This window comes from Bos mutus, chromosome 28, assembly GCF_027580195.1.
Source record: "Bos mutus isolate GX-2022 chromosome 28, NWIPB_WYAK_1.1, whole genome shotgun sequence".
NCBI classification, from domain to species: Eukaryota; Metazoa; Chordata; class Mammalia; order Artiodactyla; family Bovidae; genus Bos; species Bos mutus.
The window spans coordinates 8,645,039-8,665,633 of NC_091644.1; the positions used below are offsets into that span (position 1 = coordinate 8,645,039).

The following is a 20,595-nucleotide window of genomic DNA, read 5'->3' on the forward strand; positions in this document are numbered from 1 at the left end:
TTTTATGTATTTTCATAAATATTTTAAAATCGGCTTGTTGTTTCAAAAACTTATTGGAATTTCAATTGCAATTGCCTTGAATTTCTGGATCAATTTGTAGAAAATTGCTATCTTAATAGTGAATTTCCCAATCTGTCATTTATTTAATTCTTTAATATTTTGCAACATGTTGTTTTTAGTTTTTTAGTGTATGCAGGTCCTATACATATTTTGTAAAATTTATATCTTTAATATTTTATGGTTTTTGATGTCATTATAAATGGATTTAAAAAGTAATTGTCCACTTTTTCATTGCTAATATGTAAAAATGCAATGGTTTTGTATATTCCCTCTGTGTCACACAGCATTTCTAACTTCACTGATTATTTCTGGTAGTCTTTAGGGCCGTTTTTCAGGATTGTCTATGTACGTAATCATTGAATAATGACAGCTTCACTCATTTATTTCTGCTTATTGCTTCTTGCCTTCCCTCCTGCCTTTCTCTTTTTTTCTTTTTTGCCTGAGTGGCTAAACCTGGCTAGAATCTCAAGTCCAATATGATGATAGAAGTGGTAAGCAGACATCCGTATTTTGTTCCCCGTCTGAGGAGTAAACATTCAGTCATATACATGATACAAAATAAAGTGCTAACTATAATTTTTTTAAATGTTAAATTAGGCTTAATAAAAGTTAAAAGCTTCTGTACTTTAAAATTTAAACTTTCTGTACTGTTTTAGGGCTTCCCAGGTGGCACAGTGATAAAGCATCTGCCTGCCAATGCGGGAGATGCAGGAGGCGAGGATCAGTCCCTGGGTTGGGAAGATCCCCTGGAGGAGGAAACGGCAACCCACTCCAGTATTCTTGCCTGGAGAATCCCATGCACAGAGGAGCCTTGCGGGCTACAGTCCACGGGGTCGAAAAGAGTCGGACGCTATTGAGCAACTGAACGTGTACACATGTACTGTTTTAAGACAAGGGAAACGTGCTTCAGTGGGGAACAGATATTTGCGATTCATATATCTGACAAAGAGCCTTCATCCAGTCTATGGAAAGGACCTCCATAATCAACAATGGGCTTCCCTGGTGGTTTAGTGGTAAAGAATCCACCTGCCAATGCAGGAGACATGGGTTTGATCCGTTTGAAAAGATTCCCGTGGAGAAGCAAGTGGCAACCCACTCCAGGATTGTTGCCTGGAAAATCCTATAGACACAAGATCCTGGCAGATTACAGTCCATGGGGTTGCAAAAGAGCTGGACATGACTTAGTGGCTAATCAACAACAATAATCAATAATAAGGCACACAGTGCCCAAATCACAACATTGGTAAAAGATTTGGACAGACCCTTCACGAAAGAAGACATTTAAATTTTTTGATAGGCACTTTAAAAATTCTCAACGTATCTAGTCATTTATGGAAATGCAAATAAAAATGAACAGCTGTTTGCCTACAGGAGTGGTTAACATTTGTAAGACTGACAATAGCAAGTGTTGGTCAGGATGCCGAGCAACTAAAACTTGCATAAATTGCTAGTAGGAGTGTGTGATGATACAGAAACTTTGAGTAAGTGTGGCAGTTTTCTGTTAGGTACATATACTCTGTGGTCCAGCAATTCTATCCCCGATTATAAAATAAAAACTTAATATCACAATTGACTTACACCTCAGTGTTTAGAGATCAAAACTGGAAATACGCCAAATGTCTATTAATGAATATACAAATAAAGTACTACGTAGCAGTATAAAGGGAACTATTGATAGTATAAATTTTATGCTGAACAAAAGCCCCACACAAAAGAATGCATACTGTATAATTCCATTCACGTTGATCCTAAGCCAGTAAAACGAATCTATAATGAAGCAGATTAATGATTGCTTGCAATCAGAGGTGAGGGAATTGACTGCAGAGGCACAGGAAAGAACTTTTTGTGGTAATGAAAATGTTCTGTCTGAATTTTGATTGGGTAGTTGTTACACTACATACACTTTGGTCAGAGCTTTTCCAACACTTAATATGGGTTCATTTCATGTAAAGTAATTTAATACACTTGATTTTTAAAAAGCAGGGGTCTAAACAGCATTTATAGAATAAGCAAATATATTTGTGTGTATGTAATGATTTTATTTAAAATCCTTTAATGTGTAAGCACATGGACATGAAATGTCCCGAAGCACGTCCAGATTGTTACCAGCTGTGTCTGCTGGTGGAATTTTAGGTGATTAAAAGAATGATTGGACTTGTATATATTATTTGAATTATTTTTTCAATGAACTTATCTTGACAAAAGAAAAGGAAGGATTTTTTTTTTTTTGTCTTGTAGATATTTTATTCCTGGATGATTTTGTCCTCTAAATACTGAATAAACGTTGTAATAAATCTAAACTATGTTTTAGAATTTAAACACTATTGCTCTGTAGTTAGTACCAGTTAAGACCAAAACCTCACGTTACCTTCAGTGTGCCTCGGTCTCCCCTTCCCCCCGTCCTCTTACCTCCCCGCAGACATGACGGCTGCGCTCAAGATCCGTGTTTCTCGTCTCTTTACCGCGCGCGCCTCTCTAAGCTGTGTTGTTTGTACCCGTGCACTGTGGAGCTACTGACTGGAATCACACCGCGTGCACACGTCTGCCACTCGCTTTCTTATCCTGCATAATATGACCCCACGTTCGTCCGTATTTTCACGTGTGGTTGTGGGACATTGATGTTTCACTGTTGTATTGCGTTATGTTATATGAATAGTTCACCGTTTTACCTTTATACTGTTGATGAATGAACACGTTGTTGAATTCTTTCGGGGCGTGAGCAGCGGTGATGTGAGCATTTTGTGTGTGTCTTCTGGTGCGCATGGACAAGACTTCCTCTGAACATATAATTACTTCTAACCATAGCTGCTGTGTTGTAGGGTAATGCATTTCTTCAGCTTTTCTAAAAGTATTTGTTTTTTATTGAACTCTAATGAATTACCACAAACTTTAGAGGCTTAAACCAAGACATGTTTTAATCTCATAGTTCTGTAGGTCAGAAGTGAGCTTGGCTTGCCTGGGTTGTCTGCTTTTTGTCTTAGAAGGCTGAAATCAAGTTGGGTGGGTGAGTACATGCTGAGTCGCTTCAGTTGTGTCCGACACTATGTGACCCGTGGACTGTAGCCCTCCAGGCTCCTCTGTGCCTGGGATTCTCCAGGCAAGAATACTGGAGTGAGGTGCCATGCCCTTCTCCAGGGGATCTTCCAGACCCAGGGATGGAGCCCTCTTCTCTTATGTCTCCTGCATCGGCAGGTGGGTTTTTTCCCACTGGCGCCACCTCAGAAGCCCCCAGGTGGGGTACATTTATTCGTAGTTAATTCAACTCTTCCCATACTATTAGTGGGTATTTAGCATGCTCTGATTTTTCTCTTTTAACAGTATTGCACTGACCATTCTTGTGTAAATGTCTTTGAACATTTATGGGAGTGTTCTTGTAGTATAGAAAGCTAAAAGTGGAGTTGTCTGGTGACGGGGATTGAAATTGAGTAGTGGTGGTTGTCTCAGTTTTTATTTCCTCTGCATTTCCCCAGATAATGTTGATCTTTTCCCCATTTTTTTGCCCATACTATCTATTGGCAGTCTCTTTATTTTTCTGTATTTTAAAATTAATGTTTAAATTTTTATCACAGTAATACTTGGATATTGTGTAAAAAGAGTAAGCATAAATGCTTGTAACGAAACAGTCACCTTTAGTTTTCTTGTTTGTTACGGTGGTTACCTCCATATTCCATAACTTAATGCTTATCTCACTGTTAATGATTATCAACTTTAAATGTTATGCATTGCTGTCCTGTTTTGAGAATGTGGGCGTCTTGAACTCTCCTCACTTATTTTCTCCATTTCAGTTATGGTTATAGTCCTATTTTTATTGAAATCAGTAATTAGTATTTGCTGCTGCTGCTGCTAAGTCGCTTCAGTCGTGTCTGACTCTGTGCGACCCCATAGACGGCGGCCCACCAGGCTCCCCCGTCCCTGGGATTCTCCAGACAAGAACACTGGAGTGGGTTGCCATTTCCTTCTCCAATGCATGAAAGTGAAAAATGAAAGTGAAGTCGCTCAGTTGTGTCTGACTCTTCGTGATCCCATGGACTGCAGCCTACCAGGTTCCTCCGCCCATGGGATTTTCCAGGCAAGAGTACTGGAGTGGGTTGCCATTGCCTTCTCCAATTAGTATTTAGTCACTGACAATTTTTTTTTAACTGTAGAGCCAAATTGTAGTCTGTGACTACATTTCCTTTCTTCAGTTCAGTTGCTCAGTCGTGTCCGACTCTTTGAGACCCCCATGGACTGCAGCATGCCTGGCTTCTCTGTCCATCACCAACTCCCAGAGCTTGCTCAAACTCATGTCAGTCGAGTTGGTGATGCCATCCACCCATTTCATCCTCTGTCGTCCCCTTCTCCTCCTGCCTTCAATCTTTCCCAGTATCAGGGTCTTTTCCAGTGAGTCAGTTCTTCACATCAGGTGGCCAAAGTATTGGAGCTTCAGCTTCAGCATCAGTCCTTCCAGTGAATATTCAGGACTGATTTCCTTTAGGATGGACTGGTTGGATCTCCTTGCAGTCCTAGGAACTCTCAGGAGTCTTCTCCAGGACCACAGTTCAAAAGCATCTGTTCTTCAGCACTCAGCTTTCTTTATGGTTCAACTCTCACATCCATACATGAGTAGGGGAAAAACCATAGCTTTGACTAGATGGACCTTTGTGGGCAAAGTAAAGTTATTACCTCACTTTTTTACATACATCGCATTTTTCATATACCTTCTCGTAGAAAAATTATTACTTTTAACAGATGCTGTATCACATCATCTACAATATCCCCTTTCCTGTCAGTCTCTGTACTCTTCTGGATGTTTTTCCTCGTAAAGCCTTTCATCATCTTGCTTTAATGTGAGTCTGAATTCTCTAGTCTTACTGCTCAGTCCCTGTGGGAGGCCTTTGCTCTGGGTCATTCAGTTTCTCCAGAGAATCATCTGTTCTCCCTTTGTGTATGCGTCTTGGTAGTTGAAGGCTCTTGCTCCTCACAGAATATTCCATAGACCGTCCACATTGGTATCTTCTCAGTGCTTGTTTAAGATGTAGGATCCCAGGCCACATCCTGGACCTGCATCAGAACAAGATGACTTATTTGCAGCAACATTTTTGAAGGTGCTGGCCTGTGCTATGGCAACAGCGACAATAGCAACAAAGCATTTTTTGTCATGCGAAGTCTGAGGCAAATTGGACGTAAGTCCTCCCCCTGTAGCCATGCCGCCTGACTTTGAAGATGGCAGTGGGAGAGAGCTGGAGGCGCTCAGCGAGTGTTTTAAAGGCCAGGCCTGGAGGTGGCCAGTGTCACTCTTCCCGTATTGTATCTGTCAGAGACCAGTCACGCTGACTCCAACGTGACTTTAAGTGAGACTGGCGAATGCAGTCTTCCGATTTGCCCAGGAACAGGCGACAGTGTAGTGGGTAAGTAGCACTGACTTTTCTTTAGTTGTCCATTCTGGTCCCCAAACTGTTTCATTCTCAGTTCAAAGTATAGGTGTACCTTGGACATATTGTGCGTTCGGTTCTAGACCAAGGCAATAAAGGAAATGTTGAGATAAAGCAAATGTTTTTTTTTTTGGTTTTCCAAAGCACATAAAGGTTATGTTTATGCTATACTGTAATCTGTTAAGTATGCAAGAGCATACTCATAATACTATGTCTAAAAACAATGTACATACCTTAATTTAAAAATAACCTGTCGCTAAAATGTGCTCACCATCATCTGAGCCCCCAGTGAGTCACAGTCTTTTTCCTGGTGGAGGTCTTGCCTTGGTGTTGATGGCTACAGCTGACAATGATGGAGGCACGTCTGAAGGTTGGAGCGGCTGTGGCAGTGTCTTAAAATGAGACAGCAATGAAGTTTGCCGCTTTGATCGCCTCTTCCTTCTATGGCCAGTTCTCGGTAGCATGCAGTGCAGTGTGATAACATTTCATCCACAGTAGAGCATCATTCAGAATTGGAGTCCGTCCTCGTAAACCTTTGCCACCGATTTATTAACTAAGTGTATGTAACACTGTAAATCCTGTGTTGTCATTTCAGCAGCTGAACTTCGTCTTCACCAGGAGTAGATTCCATCTCAAGATACCACTTTCTTTGCTCATGCATAAAAGTAACTCTCCCATTAAAGTTTTGTCATGCGTGTGTGCTAAGTCATTTCAGGCATGTCTCACTCTGTGGAACCCCATGGACTATAGCCTTCCAGGCTTCTCTGTCCATGGGATTTCCCAGGCAAGAATACTGGAGTGGGTTGCCATTTCCTTCTCCAGGGGATCATCCTGACTTGTGGCTCGAACCCCTGTCTCTGTGTCTCCTGCATCGGCAGGTTGGTTCTCCACCACTAGGGTCACCTGGGAAACCCATGTTAACTTCCAAACTTTCCTTAATTTTGATAAAGTTGATCTACTTCCAAATGCCCCTTAATTCTTTCCATGAATCATGAATGTTTTTTTAGTGATGTCTAGAATGATGAGATCCTTTCTAGAAGGTTTTCAGTTTAGCCCAGATGTAGCAAAGGAATCATTATCTATGGCTGTTGTAGTCTTCTGAGATGTATTTTTTAAATAATGAGATTTAAAAGTCAAAATGACTCCTTAATCTATGAGCTGCAGAATGGATGTGTTAGTGGTCGTGAAAACAACAATACAGTAATCTCATTACAGTATATCTCCCCCGGTGCTCTTGTGTAACCAAGTGTGTTGTCAGGGAGCAGTAATTTTGAAAGGGATCTCTTTTCCTGGACATTGGGTCTCAATAGTGGGCTTGAAATCTTTAGTTAACATGTTGTGAAGTGATGTGATGTCACCCAGGCTTTGTTGTTCCATTTATAGAGCACAGGCAGAGTAGACTTAGCATAATTCTTAGAGACCGTGGGATTTTCATAGTTGAGCATTGGCTTTTACTTGAAGTAACCAGCTGCAGCAGTCCGTAATAAGAATGAGTCTGTCCTCTGAAGTTCTGAAACCAGGCACTGACTTCCTCCTAGCTATGAAAGTTTTGGATAGCATCTTCTTCCAGTATAATGCTGTTTCATCTTCACTGAAAATCTCTCATTTAGTGGAGCAGCCTCATTAATTATCTGGATTAGGCTTTGGCTTAAGAAAATGTGGCTAGTTTGATCTTCTATACAGACCACTAAAACTTTCTCCATGTCAGCAGTAAAGATATTTCTAGTCGATTCAGAGTACCAGTAGCCAAACATATTTTTTGTTTTTGCTAGCAACAGCCAATAGTAAATAATAGCCAATAGAAAATAAAGTTTCATTTTCCAGTTGTTCCCCAAACAGTTTTAAAGTCATCATGTGTGTGATCTGTTTTCTGAATTATAGCCATCAACAGATTTTGTAACTATCTTTTCAGTCGCTAAAAGTGCATCATCATCTTTTCATTTTCTAATATGAAGTTTATCATTGCATATGGAGTGGTGACTAAGAAAATGCAGCTTGTTCAGGTTTTCGTTAGGATAGCACCCCGCTTCTGGTAGTGGCTTCTTTTGGGGAGGTGGCCAAAGTATCAGTTGTTTTTTATCTTTATTTTTAGCCAATATTTTACTACTACTCATAACCTGAGGCACAAGTTCTTTGGCATGTTATAGGTAAATTAGCTCATTATGTATCTATTATTTTATATACTTTTTATTATGGCTTTCTCCATCTTGCTAATTACTGTTCCCATATTTTCTGTCTTTAAAAAACAGTTGAAATCATTTTCATCTGCTTGAATGCTCTCTCCCCTCATTTGTGGCCTTGTGATTTGTCTTTTTTCTTTCCTTTTTAAAAATTTTAATTTTTCATTTTGAGATAAATGTAGGTTGATATGCAGTTGTAAGAAATAATGTAGAGAGATCCTGTTTAAGAGATCCAGTTTTCCCCAAAGTTAACAGCTTGCAAAATTTTAGTACAATATCATGACTGGGATACTGATATCTGTATAGTTCAGAGGTAGAATATGTCTGTCATCACAAGGATCCTTTATGTTATTCTTTGTAACTTCCCCTACTTTCCCTACTCCCACTGCCTTCTTAATCTCTGGCAACCTCTAACCTCTTCTCCCACTTGTATATTTTGTCTTTTCAGGGATATTCTATGAATGGAATTATGCATCGTGTGACCTTTTCAGATAGGCTCTTATTGCTCAGCATCATTCTCTGCAGATTCATCATGGTCGTTTCATGTCCAAATAGTTCTTTTTTATTCCTTTTTTATTTCCAAGTAGTATTCTGTTGATATGAATGTGCCATGGTTTGTTGAATCATTCGCCTGCTGAAGAACATCTAGTTGAATAAAGCTGTTGCTAACATTTGTGTGCAGGTTTTCCTGTAATCGTATTACTTCATTTCTCTGGTGTAAAAGTCCCGGAGCGCAATGGCTGGGCTCTAGGATGTTCACCTGTTTAAGAAGTTGCCCAAGTGTTTTCCAGAGAGAAGGTACCATTTTACATTCCTGCCAGTACTGAAGGGATGGTTCAGTTTCTCCTTATCCTTGCCCACATTTTGGTGTTGGCACCGTTTCTTGTTTTAGTAATTCTGGTAGGTATGTAATGACACTTCCTTGTGATTTTCACTTGCTTTTCCCTAATCGCAGACTTGGGCGTCACTGAGTGGCGGAACAGCAGCAGTGGCTGGTGAGAGTGAGCGTATTGTGATGTGTGTATCTGTCACTTGTGTGTTCTCTCAGCGGAAGTCTCTTCATGTCTTTTGCCCATTTACTAATTGGATTTTTGTTGTTAAGTTTTGAGAGTCCTTTATATACAATATTTTAGATACTAGTGCTTTGTCAGTGGTTTGCGAATATTTTCTCTGAGTCTGTGGCTTTCCTTTTCACCCTTTGAAGTTCAATTTATAAATTTTTCCAGTTGGGAATCATGTCTTTGGTGTCAAGTTTAATAACTGTCTAGCCCTAAATCCTAAAGATTTTTTAAAATGCTTTTTTCTCCCTAAAAGCTTTATAGTTTCAGGTTGCACATGTAAGTGAATGAACTGTTTGAGTTCAGGTGTTGAAACTTCACTTGAGGTTCACTTTTTTTTCCTTATTGCTCTGGCACTGTTTGTTGAAAAGTTATTTTTCCTTCATTGAATTGCTTAATCAAAAATCATTTGGGCATATTTGTGTGGGTCTATTCATGTGTTTGGAGAAGGCAATGGCTCCCCACTCCAGTCAGTACTCTTGCCTGGAAAATCCCATGGACGGAGGAGCCTGGTGGGCTGCAGTCCATGGGGTTGCTAAGTCGGACACAACAGAGCGACTTCACTTTCACTTTTCACTTTCATGCATTGGAGAAGGAAATGGCAACGCACTGCAGTGTTCTAGCCTGGTGAATCCCAGGGACGGGGGAGCCTGGTAGGCTGCCGTCTATGGGGTTGCACAGAGTTGGACACGACTGAAGCGACTTAGCAGCAGTAGCAGCAGCAGCATTCATGTGTTATCTATCCTGTTCCACTGAATTGTATGTCTGTCTCTCTGCCAATGCCACACAGTCTTGGTTGGGGTCGCTCTGTGTTGTCGTTCAGTAGCTAAGTTGTGTCCTACTTTTTGTGACCCTGTGGACTGCAGCATTCCTGGCTTCCCTGTCTTGCACCATCTCTTGGAGTTTGCTCAAACTCATGTCCATTGAGTCAGTGATATTATCCAGTCCTCTCATCCTCTCTTACTCACTTTTCCTCCTGCCCTCAATCTTTCCCAGCATCGAGGGAAAGGGAAATCTTTCCTGTGAGTCGGCTCTCTACATCAGGTGGCCAGAGTACTGGAGCTTTAGCTTCAGCATCAGTCCTTCCAATGAATATTCAGGGTTGATTTCCTTTAAGGTTGACTGGTTTGATCTTCTTGCAGTCCAAGGGACTCTCAAGAGTCTTCTCCAGCACCACAGTTCAAAAGCATCAGTTCTTTGGCCCTCAGCCTTCTTTATGCTCCGGCTCTTACACCTGTACATTACTGCTGGAAAAACCATAGCTTTGACTATACAGACCTTGTCTTGAATTCAGTAGACTGATTTCTCCCATTCTGTTATCTTTCAAAGGTGGTTGGCTTACCTTTTGTCTTTCCATATACATTTTAAAATATTTGTGTCTGTGTCTACAAAGTCTTTAAAAGAATTTAACAGGAATCTTCTTGAGTTAGTGTATTCATTAGGGAATAATAGACATTATTACTTTGTTGAGTCTTGTCCATGAACACAATTATTTATTACTTTTTTATTAGTCCTCTAATTTCTTTCACAAGCATTTTTTATAGTTTTCAGCATAGAAGATCTCTCTTACATTTACACCTAATACGCCATTTTTTCATGATTGTAAATGATGTTGTGTTTTTAATTTCCATGTCCTCATTTTCATTGCTAGTATTTAGAAGTACAGCTAATTTTTGTATGTTTATCTTGTATCCTGCAACTTTGCTGAATTCTGTTAACCTGGGAGGTTTTTTTTTTTTTTTTTAGTTTCCTTGGAATGTTCTGTGTAATCTGAAGATAGGTGCAGTTTTATTTGTTTCTTTCTAATCTGTGTGCCTTTTATTTCTTTTCTTGCTCTAAAGCTTTGGCTAGAACTTATGCTGCTGCTGCTGCTAAGTCGCTTCAGTCGTGTCCGACTCTGTGCGAACCCATAGATGGCAGCCCACCAGGCCCCACCGTCCCTGGGATTCTCCAGGCAAGAACACTGGAGTGGGTTGCCATTTCCTTCTCCAATGCATGAAAGTGAAAAAATAAAGTGAAGTCGCTCAGTCGTGTCCGACTCCTAGTGACCCCATGGACTGCAGCCTACCAGGCTCCTCCGTCCATGGGATTTTCCAGGCAAGAGTACTGACTGGAGTGGGTCGCCATTGCCTTCTCCCGGCTAGAACTTATAGCACTATATTAAATAAGAGTTGCCTTTTCCCCAATCTTAGGGGCAGAGCAGTGATTTTCTCATCATTAAGTGTAATGTTAGTTGTAGGTTTTTTTTTTTTTTTTTTAAATGCTCTTTTTCAAATTAAGTATGTTCTTTTTTATTCCTATTTTCTGAGACTTAAAAAAAAATCATGAACTGATGTTGAGTTCTGTCATACGCTTTTCCCTTGTTCATTGGTATCATCCTATGATTTTATTCATTAGCCTCTTAACACTGTAGATTACAGTGATTAATTAAAAAGATTTAATTGAAGTATAGTTAATACAGGGGCTTCCCTGGTGGCTCAGAGGTTAAAGTGGGAGACCCGGGTTCGTTCCCTGGGTGGGGAAGATCCCCTGGAGAAGGAAATGGCGACCCACTCCAGTATTCTTGCCTGGAGAATCCCATGGACGGAGGAGCCTGGTGGGCTACAGTCCACGGGTCGCAAAGAGTTGGACACGACTGAGCGACTTCACTTTCACTTTCACAGTTAATTTACAATGTTCTGTTACTTTCTGCTTGTGTATACTTTCTATTGTGTTACTTTCTGTATAACTGATTCACTTTGTGCAGCAAAGTGAATCAGTTATGTAGCATAGAACATATATCCAGTCTTTTGAAAGATTTCCCCATAAAGGTCATTACAGAGTGTTGAGTACAGTTCTGTGTGATATCTAGTAGGTCCTTATTGTTACTTATTCTATGCCGTCTATGGGGTCGCACAGAGTCGGACACGACTGAAGCGACTTAGCAGCAGCAGCAGCTATGTATTGTAGTGTGTATATGTCAGCCCCAAACTCCCAATTTATCCCTTCTCCTGATTAATTTTCAAAGATTGAAAAAGAATCTTGTATCCTTGGGATAAGCCTCACTTGGTCATGGTTTATAATTCTTTCTGTATTTACTGAATTCTGTTTGCTGATACCTTAAGGGTTTTTCTTTCTGTTCAGAGAACTTCCTTTAGCCATTTCATCCTTTGGGGGTACATCTGCTGGTGAAGCTGTCTCTTAGTTTACTTTTATCTCAAATGTCTTGATTTCCCCTTCCTTTATGAAGGATATTTTTATTGGATATTGGACTCTGTTGACAGTTCTTTTTTTTTCAGTACTTGAAAACTGTTGTGTCTTTCTGACCTCTCTATATTCTGATGAAATATATGCTGCCATTTAAATAATTTTTCCCTTATAGGTAAGGTGTTATTTCTGTCTCATTGCTTGCAAGGTTTTTTATCCTTTAGTGTTCAGAAGTTTAACTGTTTACATGTCTTACTGAGGATTTCTTTGAGTTTATCCTGTTTGCTCAGATGTTTGCTCAGAATCTTGAGTCTGTAAATGTATCTTTTACCAAATTTGGATATTTTCAGCCATTATTTCAAGTTCTTTTCAGCTCAGTTCTCTCCTATGACACGAATGTTAACTCTTGAGTTACAAACCCACAGGTCCCTGAGGCTCTGTTCATTTTTCTTTTGCAGTTTATCTTTCTCTTTGTCATTCAGATTGGGTAGTTTCTATTTGTCTATCTTCTGGGTTACTGCTTTTTTCTGTCTACACCATTCTGCTGAACCCATCTCTTGGTTTTTGTATTTTGGTAATTGTATTTTTCAGTTCTAAAATTTCCTTTTGGCTCTTCTTTATATCTTTGCTGAGCTCCCCCCCACCTTTTTTTTTAAACCAAGACACAGCAGTGGTAAGGAAGAAAGGGCCAGCTACTTACCCAACCTCCTCTTGACACCACCCTGATGAGGATGTTGGGATGCTTGGTTCTATCTTGGTGGGAGAAGATGTCTTATCTACCCTTGGTCTTTGCTGGCATGGGTAGTGATGTGACCACAGGTTTTTTTCCCTGTGGTTTTGTGGCTCAGTGATAAAGAATCTACCTGTCATGCAGGAGACACAGGAGACACACGTTTAATGCCTGAATCAGGAAGATCCCCTGGAAGACGGCATGCCAACTCACTCCAGTATTTTGGCCAGGAAGATTCCATGGACAGAGGAGCCTGGTGGGCTACAGTCCATAGGATCACAAAGAGTTGGATTTGACTGAAGCAGTTGAGCACAGCAAAACATGAATACACGTTTGTCTGGAGTCAGGTGGTGGTTTTCTTTTTTTTTACTTTCTAGGCTGACTCTTTCTACTCTTCTGGTTAGAAATAGCAAGGTTTTCTTGGAGCTTTTGTTCACTTCTTGATGTTTCTGGATTTGCCAATTCTTTGGCTCCAATTCTTTGGATTATATGAGGCAAAAAGAAAACTCAGGAGACTTAATAAGACGTCATTCCTTGAATCCTGAGATCCCTAGCTAGTCTGCCTTCTTTCTGCCTTTGAAAGTCTTCTGTTTGTTTTATATAAAATATGCAGAGCCTTTACTTGTCCTTATTGGAAAAGTACATTTACTGTAACTTCTGAGAAGTGTAAGCTTTTTCTTTTTAAGAAAATCCTTTTATTATTTTAATAGGATCTTGGTGGAAAAGGAACTTAACCTAAGTATTCAGTCCACACCTTTATTACTTCTTAATATTTTATTACATTTGTGTGAATTAGGCTGATTGAATATATTATTTGCTTAGAGCTTATATATTATTCATGGCACACATCTTATGTGGAAGAGCCTTTGGGAAATAATTGAGAGCATGAAGCTTTGCTTGCCGAGGGTTTCTCAAAAAGTTCCCTGTGATAAATGAGTTCCTTCTGTGTTACTCCCCAAAAAATTAGTTTGCTTCTTGGTGAATTTCTTTAGGGTAGTTGATGTAGAAGATGATACTGTAATACTGTAACCTAATTTTTAAAGTTAAAATGCCCTTTTATTTTATGCTAGGAGGCTATAAACTGTAAATCTTTAAATTTATCTTGGTTTGTTAAAAATAATTTAAATATTTTTTCAGGAATGGTATCTTTTATATTAGATTATATCAAAGCGTTAACATTTTAAAGAATCACTGGAAGTCTCAAGTTTGTTGATTCGGTTGTGGTAGTGTTAGGGGTGCTCTGGTGCTTACCCAGGTTGCATGTGGTTTAAGAATCTGGCTTCTAGAGCCAGCTTCAGTGTTTACTGGTGACCTTGGAGCTGGGTTTCTTCCATCCATAAAGTGTGAATGGTCACAATTACACTAGTTCATAAGGTGATTGTGATGATGTGAGTTGTTTTGAACTTGTGAAAACTGAAAATATTTTTCTATTTTATCATAAAACTTTAAAAAAATGTCCATTCTATTAGTAACAGCATCTAATACAACTTGATACAGTTCTGTGGAGATTAGACTTAAGAGTTAGGAAACTTGAGTTCTACTCCAAGCTTTCCTGTATAGTTGCTGGACTTTTGGCAAGCAGCCCTGCTTCATCCTTTTCTATCTTATTTTCCTCATTTATAAAAGTAGGATTGAGTTTGAACAGGTTGAGCTTTAATATTCCTTCTATTCTGTTTTTCTTTTTTGTCTCAGTGAATCATAATTGAGTTCATGCTGCTGCTGATGCTGCCAAGTCTCTTCAGTCGTCTCCGACTCTGTGCGACCCCATAGACGGCAGCCCACCAGGCTCCCCTGTCCCTGGGATTCTCCAGGCAAGAACACTGGAGTGGGTTGCCATTTCCTTCTCCAATGCATGAAAGTGAAAAGTGAAAGTGAAGTCGCTCAGTCGTGTCTGACTCTTCGCGACCCCATGGACTGCAGCCTACCAGGCTCCTCCATCCATGGGATTTTCCAGGCAAGAGTACTGGAGTGGGGTGCCATTGCTTTCTCCATCTCGCAATACTAATTGAGGGCAAAACTAATGCCTATGGATGGAAGGAGGGCTGCTCTTGTCTCAGGTAATGGACACACTTCTAACATTTATTAATACTCCTGTCCAACATTGAAATGGGCCACCTTAAGTGCTGGATGCTTCGTAACCCTACAGGGATGAAAGTCAAGGTCAGACTGGCAAATGATGTATCAGAGTCAGGTCAAAATTATTGAAGTCTCAGCCAGGGATGGTGCTGGATGAGTTCTCTAGCTTTCTGGCCTCCCATGGGTGGAAGTCATGACATGATAAAGTTGTTAAAGTAATCAAGAAAAGAGGTACTGTACTTTGCCACAGAGGTCACTAACCTTAACTGAATTATAATAATGGCATTTTATATACTAAATTCCTTTTTATCTGCAGGTTTTTGTTGTTGAAGTGCAGACTAAATACTTTTTGTTCTCAGTTTTGAAGCTGTTGCTTCTCTTAAGTCTTACGTAATTTTTGATGGTTTGTGTGGGGAAAGGAGCACTATTATTTTCTTCTCTTTGAATGATCTTTGAATGTTTGTCACTTTTAAGCTAAGCTGGGAACTGTGAGTTTGGGTTCTTAGGTCCTTGAGATAGGCAGCTAAATTTGTCACCAACTATGTGGGTGCATTGCCAACTTCTCTGGAGATGTTTACCAGTCTGGGCAATTTTGATAGTATTATCTCCTCACAGTGTCTGCTGTGAGGCAGTCTTTGAAGAAATATGTGACATGTGGCAGAGCAAGCCCTTGAGGAAGAAGAGGTATTCTTATTACTTTCATTAAATTGTAGTGTTCTTGTTCCCAAGTCCTGCAGTAGAAGTTTGGTCCAAGGGAACGACTCTGTCGCTCTGCCCTAAGCATCTGGCTGAGGAGGCTTTGTGTACATGTGTGTGTGTTTACATTTCATAAAATGCTCAAGTCTCCTTCACCCACTGTGTGTCCTGTTCCTGCTGAGCTGGGTTTAGATTGTGCTGTATTGGTGGATAAATCACTTTATGACAGGTTTCTCAACCTTAGCCCTGTTGGCATTTGGGTATGGATGATTTGTTGTGGGGACTGTCGGTGCATTTTAGAATGGTTAGCAGCTTTCTTGGCCTCTTCACACTGGATGCCAGTAACATCCCGAGAGTTAGGGCAACCAAAAATATCTCTAGGACTTTGCCAAAAGTCCCCCGAGTGGCAAAAATCACCTCAGTTGAAGATCACTGACTTAGAATGCCTCTCAGTCAGCCCTGTGCCACAGTTGAGGGCATTCCCCTCCCATCTGGTTTCTCCGTGTTGCCAGCCTTGCTCACAACCTCTTCCTCCTGACTGTGCTCTGCTCATCTCATTAGGTGGAAAGTTGCCAAGTGGAAGGTGGATTCAGTGGGGAATAGGGTGGGGCTGGAGTCAGGTGTGGCCCTGGGCAGTGGCTGAGCACTGCAGCATGCAGATGGGTGTGTTTTTTGGTGGCAGCTAATGATTAGACTCAAATGTTCTTTGATGCGAGCCTGAGATGACGATGACACGGGTGGTCCTGGCGCACAGCACTTATCAGGTTTGTGATGTCGTTATGTCTCCTGAAGCCTGCCTTGGGAGTCTGTGGAGTGTTGAAAGAAAGCACTTTTCTCCTTAATGTTTTTATTTGAAAGAAGAAAAGGAAAGAGAAGCTGCATCTTGGTGAACTTCCATATTCAATTTAGATTTCATTTTTGAGGTGACTTCAGTAGCTGGATAGAGCCAGGTTTTTTTTTTTTTAATGTGTATGAAATGAGGTGGGAGAATTTGTAAATATTAAGCAGAAGATGTTTAATGAGTGCAACTGGGGATGGTGCATTGTCCTCAAGAAATGCTGAGAGGGAGCGAGAAACAGGAAATAGCGAATGTACCACCTTGGAAGGAATGGTGGCTCTGTCTTGGGTAGGGGCAGGTGGTAAGGGGTGGGCAAGACAGACAAACTTGAGACCAGAGCAAGTGCTTGCAGTCCTTGTTTTATTAATTTTCAGACAGACAGTGTTCATAATTAGTACTTTTTCCTGGGTACTACTGATGGCTTTTTACCTAATTGGAGTCATCTTGAATGCCTGTTTTTATAAGCTTTATTCTCTTAACACTTATTGCATGCCATTTCCCATTTTTAGTACCTATTAAGGACTGCGTATTGCCTTTTATGATTATGTCTTAGTTTATTTAACCACTTCCCAGTCGCTTCACATACAGCTTATTTTAAAGAGCTTTGCTACTGGAAATACCCTCTGATGAACAATTTCGGGCGTACACCTGAACCCACAGTTCGGATGGTCTCCTTGGGATGGTGTCATGAACTGGGTGAAGTGGTTTGGATATTCTTCAGATTCTTAGATTAAATTGCTGAAGTGCATCGCTCAAAGTTTCTAATTAACATTCCCACGAGCGGGACGTTGAGTGGCCGTTTCAGGATATTCTTGCCAATGTTGGGTGTTTTAAAAAAGAAAATAATTGATTTAACAGATGGAAAACATCTCATTGTTATCTTCCTTTGCCTGTTTAAATTATTAGTGAAGTTGGCTTTTTGTTATTGTTTTTCCTTTAAAAGTACATTAGTTCCTTTTGTGAATTGGCTGCACATGTTTTTTCCCATTAATCTTTTGGGGCTGTTACTGCTTTTTTCTGATTCCTTTATACAATTTGTTTATATATTGAGGGAAGTGATCATTTGTCCTTTGTGTTTATCCAGACACTTTTCCGATTTTACAGTTGTGCCTTTTGCTTTATGTGTGACTTTTAATTTTGATATGATTTCAGATTTAGAGAAAAAGTGTAAGAGTACAAAGAACTACCACATATCCTTTACTAAGATTTACCACTTGTTAGAAATTTACCCCATTAGCTTTATCACTCTCTCTCTATGCATGTGTATAAATACATTTTTTCTGATTCATTTGAGTCTAAGTTGTGTATTTCTTAAGACCTGGGACAATCTCTTATATGACCTTATAAAAATTTAATAATTAATGCAGTACTGTTACTAATTCAGACTTCATACTGCATTTTCAGCGGTTGTCCCTGTAATGTCCTTTATTGCTCTTGTGTTCTCTGTTCAGTGTCCAGTCCAGAATGACACTGAATTTGATTGTCATGTTTCTTTAGTCTCTTTTGATTTGGAATAGTTCCTTAACCCGAATTTTTCATCCTTGACATTTGACCTTTTGGAAGACTATGGACCAGTTTTTTTATTTTTTCTTTTTCCCTCCAGAATGTTTGCCAGTTTGTGTTTCTCTGAAGTTTCCTCCTGGTTAGATTCAGGGTGTACACTGCAGACAGAATTACAGGAAAGTGATTTTATTGTTCTTAGCACAAGACGTTTGGTGCCCCCAATGCTAGTTTGTTCCAATATTGATGATGACATTGGACACTTGATTAAGTCACTATTTTCTAGATTTCTCTACTGCCAAGATACAGATTTTTCCTTTGAAGTTATTAAGTATCAAAAAGTGAAAGTGTTAATCCCTCAATGGTGTCTACTCTTTGCTACTCTGTGGACTGTAGCCTGCCAGGCTCCTCTGTCCATGGAATTCTCCAGGCAAGAACACTGGAGTGGGTAGCCATTCCCTTCTTCCTGACCCAGGGATCGAACCCGGGTCTTCCTGACCCAGGGATCGAAGCCGGGTCTCCTGTATTGCAGGCAGATTCTTTACCGACTGAGCCACCAGGGAATCCTACTCCTTTTTGAACATTCACCCACATGTTTTTGCGTCCAGTGATGATTTTAGCATCCAGTAAAGAAATACATACTTCCTTCTGTATTTATTTGGAGAAGGAAATGGCAACCCACTCCAGTACTCTTGCCTAGAAAATTCCATGGGTGGAGGAGCCTGGTGGGCTACAGTCCAAGGGGTTGCAAAGAGTCAGACACGACTGAGTGACTTCACTTCTGTATTTATTAGTTGGTATTCTGCTGCAAAGAAGAGCTTCACCCCTGTTTATTTATCTATTTGAATTATTCATAGATCTGTCCTTATTTGGGGCTTGCCTGGTGGCTCAGATGGTAAAGAATCTGCCTGCAATGCAGGAGACGTGGGTTTGATCCTTGGGTTGGGAAGATCCCCTAGAGGAGGGCATGGCAGACCACTCCAGTTTTCTTACCTGGAGAATCCTCATGGAGAGAGGATCATGATAGGCTACAGTCCATGAGGTCACAAAGAGTCGGACGCAACTGAGTGACACAGCACTTTATTATTTAGTGGCCTATAATTCACTACTCAGATTATTTTATATGTCTCCATAATTCTTTGAACATTTTTTGCTTTCTGGTGCCACAAGCTACTCTGGGCCAATTTTTTGTGCCTCAGCCCTCAAATCAAATAGCCTTGCTCCTATTAGTGGGAAGTTAGGTCCGGGTGCATGGTGCATGCACCAGTGTCATGACTTCTACTCCTGTTCTGTGGACAGAGCGAGGACATGTTTGTAGATACACATGCACACGCACACATACATTTGTGGGTTTTACTTACATATTTTAAAAACTGTCGGCTCGTATTGATACTACCCAGTGTTAATTAAGACATTCTGGTGCCCCTCCTTGTTTTGAATTGTCGTATGCTTTTGCATCTTGTTTATACACAAGGTATAAAGATATTCTCCTGTGTTTATTTCTAGGAGTTTCATAGTTTTGGCTTTAGGTTAAAATTAGGAGGTACAAACTTTCAGTTACAAAATAAATGATTCATAGGTATGAAATACACAGCGTGGGGAATATGATCAGTAATTATATAATGTCTTTGTATAGTGACATGATAACATGCTTTTCATGGTGATCGTTCTGAAACACATAGAAATATTGAGTCACTGTGTTGTGTACAGGAATCACATAGTCTTGTAGGTCAGTTACACTTCAACAGCAAACAGACTCAGAAAAAGAGAGGAGATTTGTTGTTACTGGAGGCGAGATGGGGTGGAGAGAGAAATTGGATGAAGGTAGTTGAAAGGTACAGACACTCACGTAAAAGATACTTAGGGATGTCCTGTACAACATGATAAATACAGTTAGCACTCCTATATGTTATATATGAAAGTTGTTAAGGGATTAAGTCCTAGGGGTTCTCATCACAAGGGAGGAAATGTATTTTTCTCTTTCTTTAATATTGTATCCATGTGAGATGGTGTATGTCCACTAAGCTTATTGTGGTAATGTTTCATGATGTAGGTCAAATCATTATGCTGTATACCTTAAATTTACACAGTGCTGTATGTTAATTATACCTCAGTAAGACTAGAAGAAAAAAAGAATTGCTGTGTGTACTGAACTAAAACTTTTGAAGTTTACTGTCTCATTAAAAGCTGATACTTTGAAACTGACTTGGAAAAATAGCATATTAAAAGTAAAATTCAGAGCATGAAACTTACTTTATAAATTTTGACATCAGAAGACTATTTTATTCTTCAAAGTAAATGCATCAAAAATGTAAAAAAGATTTGGGATCCATCTCAAATTATTTTTGGTTTGTGATGTCAGATAGGGGTTAAAGTTGATCATTTTTTCTATATGAACAGCCAGTTGCTTCAGCACTGTTTGTTGAAAAGGATTTCCATTTTCTTTTGAATTGCTTTTGTGCCTCCTAGGAAAATCGGGTGACAGTGTCAGTGTGAGTCTGTCCCTGGACTCTCTGTTTTGATGGATTTGTCTGTCGTGAGACCAAGACCACACTTTGATGATTACTGTGGCTTTACAATAAGTCTTGAAGTGTAAGTCCTTCAACTTACTCTTTTTTAAGATTGTTTTGGCTCTTTTACATCCTTCACATTTTCCTGTATGTTTTAGAATCAAATGGCCAATTTCTGCAAAAATATCTGTTTGGAATATGAACAGAATTCTGGGCAGAATCAGCCTCTTTACAGTAATGAATTTTCCAAATTACAAACAAGGTGTATGTCTCCATGCCCTTAGATATTTAATTTCTCTCATAAGTGTATTTCAGTTTTCAGTATATGAGACATGCATGTCTTTTGTAAA

General features: G+C 39.9%; 1 protein-coding gene across 14 annotated transcripts in view; it reads left to right on the plus strand.

The window, feature by feature from the left end:
* The window catches only part of MARCHF8 (membrane associated ring-CH-type finger 8), a 145,945-nt gene that overhangs the window by 41,384 nt on the left and 83,966 nt on the right, over positions 1–20,595 (plus strand). For 6 of the 14 annotated variants that reach the window (XM_070364834.1, XM_070364843.1, XM_070364833.1 and 3 more), the window contains exon 2: positions 14,318–14,682. The exons of 4 other annotated variants lie outside the window; for them this stretch is intronic. The gene's annotated coding sequence lies outside the window, so the exon portion shown is untranslated. Of the gene's footprint in view, positions 1–14,317; positions 14,683–20,204; positions 20,328–20,595 lie in introns of all 14 variants that reach the window. 4 more of the 14 variants (XM_070364831.1, XM_070364830.1, XM_070364836.1 and 1 more) reach the window with 2 other exon arrangements.